Source organism: Gossypium hirsutum, chromosome A11 (assembly GCF_007990345.1).
Source record: "Gossypium hirsutum isolate 1008001.06 chromosome A11, Gossypium_hirsutum_v2.1, whole genome shotgun sequence".
NCBI classification, from domain to species: Eukaryota; Viridiplantae; Streptophyta; class Magnoliopsida; order Malvales; family Malvaceae; genus Gossypium; species Gossypium hirsutum.
In genome coordinates, this window is record NC_053434.1 from 31,216,493 (window position 1) to 31,223,059 (window position 6,567).

A 6,567-nucleotide genomic window follows, 5' to 3' on the forward strand; every position below is an offset into this window, starting at 1 on the left:
GAGAAGTTTCAAGGAAGTTTCCAGCTCCATTAAGTTGAACACATGCTGCCCATTCGGTTTCCTCATTGTCTATTCGGCTAACCTTGTAACTGAAATATAAATATGAAGCTCTTTAGTTGTATTTCAGGCTTTTTCTACTTGAATGAATTTTTATAATTTTGTGAGTTTAATTCATCTCTCAAATTTCATCCAAGACTCAGCTTGACTTATCTAGTTAGCTAGTGGCGTCAAACCTGTTTTCTTGAAGAACTTATCACTCAATCGAGTGTGGCATTCAACCATTTGATACCTTTGGTTCCTAACTCTTCATAGTTAGTGGGTCAAGGTCCTTTCCAACACCTTAAGTGACGTATAAGTCTTGGGTCAATACTTTTACATAGTATTGGTTCATTCTTGTCCTTAGGTTTCCTATCCATCCTAACCTTCCTTTTGCCTTACTTATTTGATTTTCTAACCGAGCCATTATCCAATTGACTTGTAAACCCCTTGAACCAACTTGAAACCATTATTGAGCTACAACTTAGCCGAATATCCTACTACTTCATGTAAGAACGATACTTCTCAGATTTAACGATTGGGCACATTTACGACTCGAATACTTTCGTAACTTGAGATCGTATCACACACGGTCGTGTCTCATGGCCGTGTGCAATCTCCTTCGCTTCTTCCACGCCCGTGTGACCTCCCAACGCCCACGTGCCTTGCCCGTGTAACTCTCTAACTTGTTTTAAATTTGAAAAATTAAGCTCCAGGTTTCACACGGCCGTGTCACATACTCGTGTGGACTATTTTAGGTCGTGTCTCTGTCAATTTTTGGAAAAATTATGTCCCAGGCTCCACACGACCAAGGACATGCCCGCGTGTCTAGGCGTGTGGGTCACACAGCCGTGTCACCCGACCGTGTAACTCACTATCGATTTTTAAAACTAAGTCAAAAGATCCACACGGCCTAGGACACGCCCGTGTGTCCAGGCCATGTGGGTTTTAAGAAACCATTTTTTTTTAAATTAATAAAATTAGTAAATTAAGAATGTTAGCACTCGGGTTGCCTCTCGAGAAGCGCTTATTTAAAGTCTAAGCTTGAGTTACCTCGTATTCACACGATCATGGTGGTTCATAGAGTCAAAACTCCTCTTTCTCGCTGTCAATTCTTTTATTTAAATAAGGTTTAGGTCGAGTAATATTTACCTTAAAAGTTCCGAAATTAGAATGAGTTACCTAGACTATACCTTATGAAAAGACATTGAGTACCGTAAAAGGAGTCGCTTCGTTTGTGTTAAGCTCTGAAGTGGTTATTCGAGGGTCGATTTTATCTAACAGCACCTGGTCCCCAACCTTGAAGTGGTTCGTTCCATCCTTAAGCTTGTCATGGAGTCACTTCGGTTTTGCATCGTATATTATCGATTTCTCCTTGACATATGACCGCCATTCATCTAGTTCATTGATCTACAACATTTGTTCTTCATAATTCATTCTATTTTTGTCACATAAGCTAGAACATGGCTCTATCACATTTTTCTGATGGATTTCCTGCAAAGAATGTTGAGCCACAAAGTTACTTTCAATAACAGAACTCATATAATCATCTCAATCACTAGATATTTTAGCAGAATCGCGAGCTTGGAGTTTAATTGTGTCATTACCTACATGAAGTATGAGGTCACCTATACCAACATCAATGATGGTTCTAGCAGTTGCTAAAAAAGGGTCGACCTAGAATTAAGGGTATATTGCTATCCTCATCCATGTCTAATACAACAAAATGGATTGGGAATATAAATTTATCAATTTTAACAAGAACGTTTTCAACAATACCCCTAGGAAATCTAATGGTTCTATCTGCCAATTGAATGCTCATCCTAGTTTGTTTGGGCTTCCCAAGACCTAGTTGCTTAAACATTTTGTAGGGCATAACATTAATACTCGTACCTAAACCAGCTAAAGCATCATTAAAATTTAAACTACCAATTAAACAAGGAATAGTAAAACTCCTTGGATCTTTCAATTTGTAGGTTAGTTTATTCTGTAAGATATCTGAACAAACTACATTTAGCCCCATGTGCGACAAATCATCTAACTTCCGCTTGTTTTCTAAAAACTCCTTTAAAACTTTTACAAAATTTGGCATCTGCAAAAGAGCTTCAATAAACGGTAAGTTAATATGTATCTTTTTCAATAGTTTAAGGAATTTATCGAATTGTTCGTTTATGTGGTCTTTCCTTGTCACGTTGGGATATGGCACACGTGGTGTATAATCTTTACTGACCTATTTTTGTTTATCTTGGCTTAACTCAACCTTACCTTGACTTACCACACTTTCTTGCCTTAGTTCCTGTTCTGGTTCAAGTAACCCTCCTTCATCTCAAACTATAATTGCATGAAACTGCTCTCTTGGGTTAGTTTTGGTGTTTCTAGGCAAGCTACCTTGTGGTCTCTCTGAAATCATCTTAGCAAGTTGTCCTATCTAGTTCTCGAGTCCTTGAAGTGATGCTTGTTGATTTTTGAGTGTGGTTTTGGTGTTTGGAAACGAGTTTCTGACACCGAAATAAACTTTGTCAAAAAATCCTCAAGGTTCAGCTTCTTCTCTTGCTGGTATGGTGGTTGTTGAAAGCCTAGAGGATGTTGTGGCCATTGATTTCCTTGACCACCCGAAGAGAAATTGGGTGGTTTCTCCAACCTGCATTATAAATGTTACTATATGGATTATTCTGGGGTCTAGAATTATTACCCATATAGTTGACTTGTTCATTCTCTGTGCTAGGGCTATAGGATAGACATTCTAGATTGTTCATCCCTCTTCAATTTGTATCACACTGCATCACCGGATGTACCTGCGTAGAACCATATAAACCATCAATCTTTTTACTTAAAAGTTCTACTTGATTCGATAACATGGTGACTGTATCAACGTTAAAAACACCTGCTGCTTTCATCGGCTTTGTTCTCATGACTTGCCACTGATAATTGTTCAGTAACATCTCTTTTATAAACTCATAAGCCGCTTCAGGTATTTTATTATTCAGAGTCCCACCAACGGCTACATCAATTAATTGCCTGGTCGAGGGATTCAAGCCGTTGTAGAAAGTTTGAACTTATAGCCATAGAGGTAACCCATAGTGATGACACCTTCTCAATAAATCCTTATACCTCTCCTATGCACCATATAAGGTCTCTAAATCCATTTGCACAAAGGAAGAGATATCATTCCTTAGCTTGGCTGTCTTAGATGGTGGAAAATATTTCAGCAACAATTTCTCGGTCATTTGCTCCCATGTAGTGATAGAACCTCGTGGTAGGGAGTTCAACCATTATTTAGCCTTATTCTTAAAGAGAATGGAAACAATCGAAGGCGAATGGCATCATCAGTAACACCATTAATCTTGAAAGTGTCATAGAATCATAGGAAATTAGCCAAATGAGTATTTAGGTCTTCGTCCTGCAAACCATCAAACTGAACAAACTGTTGAATCATTTGAAAAGTGTTAGGTTTCAGTTCAAAATTATTTGCAGCAATAGCAGGTCTAACAATACTCAATTCAGCCTCAGTAAGATTGGGCTTGGCATAATTATACATAGTAAGAGGAGCAAGATTCGGATTTATAGGATTTGCAGTAACCACAGGAGGTAGCTGATTATTATGGTTATCAGCCATCTACTCAGTAATAACAATAACGTCCTTTTGCTCTTCTACTATACTCTGTCGACTCTGTCTTACTTCTCTACGGTTCTTGAGAGCTATGCTTTCAATCTCACAGTCAAATACGAGAGGTCCTGACGGGTTTCTTCTAGCCATATACTAAAGGAACCTACCAGACGCAAACAAAAAGAAAAATTAGTAAACAGAATTAAACTAAAAACAAAAATAAAATGTAATAAAAAAAGGGTAAAGTAATAAAAATTAAGTGTTCCTAATATTTTTGTCCTTGGCAATAGCACCAAAAACTTGATGATGATTCACTTAACTAACTAAAATCACGACAAAGGCAAGCGCACCTATCGAATAATAGTATTGCTGGTAAGTCAAGAATATCGTATCCACGAGGATTAAAAGTGCTAGCACTTACTATCTTTCTATTATATAGTCGGTAAATTGAAGAAGTTTGTTTTAAATCTAAAATTATCTAAACTAATTATTAAGAACTCGACAGACAATACAGTAAGAAAATAATCTAATAAACTAATGAGAGAGACAATACCCAGGAAAGAATCAACCTAGACTTCACTTGTTATTTTAGATCTAAATTAAACGATTTATTCACTTGCCTTGATCCGTAAAAATCCCTAAATTATATTAATATCTCTTTCAAGAGTAAAAATAACTGACTCTAGGTTGATTAATTGAAATCTCTTTCTAATTAAAACCCCTATTGTCGCATTAACTCGATCTATGGACTCCCCTAATAGATTTGACCTTAATCCAGTAGATTTATGTTGTCCTATTTCTAGGATTTCATGCAACTCCACTCAATTATGCCAGATCTACTATTAAACAGGGACTTTTGGTCCACTGAAATAAGCACATCAATCATGAATTAATATCCTGAAAACATTAAAACATGAAATAAGTACACATAATTGAGATCAAGAAATCAAGTATTTATCATGTAATTCAGAAACTAAGTAACAAGATCCATCATAGGTTTCATCTTCGCTAGGTATCTAGAGAATTTAGTTCATATTTTGGAAGGAAAACAACAAAACATAAAGAAACTTAAAAACTTCTAGAGAAGTTGATTGGAGATCTTCAATCTCGAAGGAGATCCTACTTCTGATTTGATTCTGACGACGTTCTTCAAGTAATTTCTTCATTTTTTTTCTGCGTGCTCCCTTAAATCCTCTTCTAGTGTGCACTTATAGAGTTTAGACTGCTCAGAAACCCTGAAAATTGGATTTTTTTGCCTATTTGGGAAACAGGGAGCGATGTTGACACGGTCTGGCACATGGGCGTGTGCTTATCTCATGTGGGAATGGCCAGGCCGTATGGATCCTAAAATAGCTCATTTCGTTCGATTTTGGCCCATTTTCTTCTCATTTTGCTCCCCTATACTCTCATAAGTATGAAAACATTAAATTAAAGGATTAGGAGCATCAAATTCACTAAATTATATAATAAATCATCTAAAAACACAAAAAGAATGAGATTAAAATATGTTACATTTATGGCTTATCATATGTATATTTAGAACGAAGGGAGAAAGCAATTGAAACATTAATCAATCTTTTTACTAATTTCTTTCTAATCGTGATGCACCCCTAACATGTTTTACATAGGAAAATAACCAACTTGTATGGGAGTTTGAGTTTCCAATAATTTTTCTATTTGGTTTAACGTGTATCACTCCTAACTCTTTCTCTATTATTCCTCATCCAAATAGTTCATAAGCAGATTTATTTAAAAAGGTTCCATTATAATCAAACTTCCGTATATAAGCTTGTCTTTCTTGCCTATAAAAAAAAGGTTATATTCTTAATATTTTTCATGCCTCGCCCACTAAAACTAGTATAATTTTCCTATTATCCTAGGATTTTCCTATTTACATCCCTGCAATCTCTCATGGGTAAAATCTATTATTGAGTCATATCCTCTCTAAAATACACCCCATCACTCCCTTGAAGCACCATACACAAATCACCAGTCCTAGTTTGTACCTCTATCGTAACAGACATGTAACACCCCTTTCTCGACCCGATCACCAGGTTTAAGTTGTGAGATATCACATCTATTGATAGAGAAACTACGAACATATAACATTCACATTGAAGCATAAACCATACAAACATAATAATTTCAAATCATAATCATGTTATACAACATTTCTCGGGCCTTATAAGAACCTACGTATGCTCTAAAGTAAGCCCGAGATCAAACAATGACCAATTTGCAACATTTTCAAAATTTTAACTTGATGCCACAACATGAGGGGGTTCCTCATCGCAATGTGACTCACTAACTCGGGCTCATTGTAAGAATGGGGTTCCTCATTACGCCTAGGCCTGAAGACCTATTGCGTTTGAATGTGTATTGCGAATGTGCAAGTATACACATCGAATCAAGTAATAAAGTGATGAGTGAGTATCGTCTCTACAGGAATCGAAATTTATTTAAAAATGGTTATGCTATTACTAAGAATTTGACTAATTAAACTATGCAAAAGAAACAAATGACAAATTGATGAAGAGAATGAATGAATGGATTAATAAAATCAATTATGAATGAAAAAAATGCTAGGACAATTGAAATGTTGTGGCAATTCTTAAAGAATAAACGGGGAGGATTTGTATTGTTGAATGATGAAGGTTGGAATTACTAAAATTTTATTTTTATATCATAATAATGTCATGGAAATATCTTGACCATTCTACTGTTCAAGAATTCACTACTGCAATCTACTTCTTTCGAGAGCCGGACTTTAAGCTATCATTCTGAGTTTTTGCATGACTACAGAGCTCAAGAATGATATCCAGACTGTTCTTCCTTTCCCTATACAAATTGCAACTACTATGTCTAAAGTGCTACGAATATTCTTTCAAATACTCGCTTCTATCAACTGATAATAATCCAATTTA

The 6,567-nt window shown here is 35.9% G+C and overlaps 1 non-coding gene across 1 annotated transcript; it reads left to right on the top strand.

The window, feature by feature from the left end:
* The first annotated feature begins 3,108 nt into the window (after positions 1–3,108).
* LOC121210483 (small nucleolar RNA R71) lies at positions 3,109–3,215 on the top strand. The gene has a single exon (XR_005905600.1). It is a non-coding gene; the product is annotated as a small nucleolar RNA R71 (small nucleolar RNA).
* The last annotated feature ends 3,352 nt before the right edge of the window (positions 3,216–6,567 follow it).